This window comes from Hylaeus volcanicus, unplaced genomic scaffold (assembly GCF_026283585.1).
Source record: "Hylaeus volcanicus isolate JK05 unplaced genomic scaffold, UHH_iyHylVolc1.0_haploid 12034, whole genome shotgun sequence".
NCBI classification, from domain to species: domain Eukaryota; kingdom Metazoa; phylum Arthropoda; class Insecta; order Hymenoptera; family Colletidae; genus Hylaeus; species Hylaeus volcanicus.
The window spans coordinates 12,119-13,187 of NW_026533033.1; positions in this window are offsets into that span (position 1 = coordinate 12,119).

Sequence of the window (1,069 nt, forward strand, 5' to 3'; positions counted from 1 at the left end):
CTACAGCTAATGGTTAAGAAAGAAAATTATTGAATTAAGTTTCATTGAACAGAAATGAATACCAAGCAACATGGCATCCATGTTTTGAGCTGAATACAATCAAAGGTATTCCATGGACACCACCAACCCTATGCAGGATTAAGAACGCTATATTGATGCTACTAATCATCAAATGATTGAATACAGAGGCACAGAATTAATTGCCATAGCAAATGTTAAGAAAGAATTTATGGAATTGATTTTCATTGGACAGAAATGAATTTTAACCATATTGCATATTGTAAATCCATATTGTAAATTAAATACAGGGTGTGTATCAAAGTGGTGTATCGTGATCAGGCGATCAAGTATCGTATTGTCGAATCGTTTCGTGTCTGAATCATAATCATACCCCTAAAAGGGTGAAACGTGGTCCACGCGCAGAGAATAGTAGCCTCGCAGGCGTACCAACCGGATCAGGCGATCTCGAGGACAGATGTTCTCACGTGTCCACGTATAAATACGATTCAGAAACGTTGTTTTTTTTCACAGGAAGATCTCGAGGATACGAGCGCGAATCGTCGACAAGGATTCCCGAATGCGCTTGTCGTTGGCCGATATATCAGCTCCCGTTGGGTGAAGCGCGCAGCCATCCCGGATTAGCGACCATAACTCTCGCGACGAGAGCACTCTAAACAGCCGATTTCGAAAACACGAGTGAGGCTTGCGCGACGCTCTTGTTGCTCCTGCGAAAATTCCTGGCCGACGGAGCCACCTCCTCCCGGACTAATCGCTTTATCTCTCAAAGGGACGCAGAAGTCCTCGCTATGTAGAAAAAAAATAACGCGGTTCAACCGTAAGACTGTAAACGGTACAGTAGGAGATACTCGCTAAGAACGCAGGGCTCTGAGAACAAAGAAGCGAGATACATGTTTGTTTATGGAGATTGTTGTATCGGTGCCTTTCGGTCGGTAGAAATTAACCGCAGCGTGGTAGGTGTTAAGAGAAGCGTAATTGTAAGTGGACTCTGTTTTTATTTAATACTTGTGTTTGTACTACTCTAATTCTCGACGAACATTTTCAGGGTGGA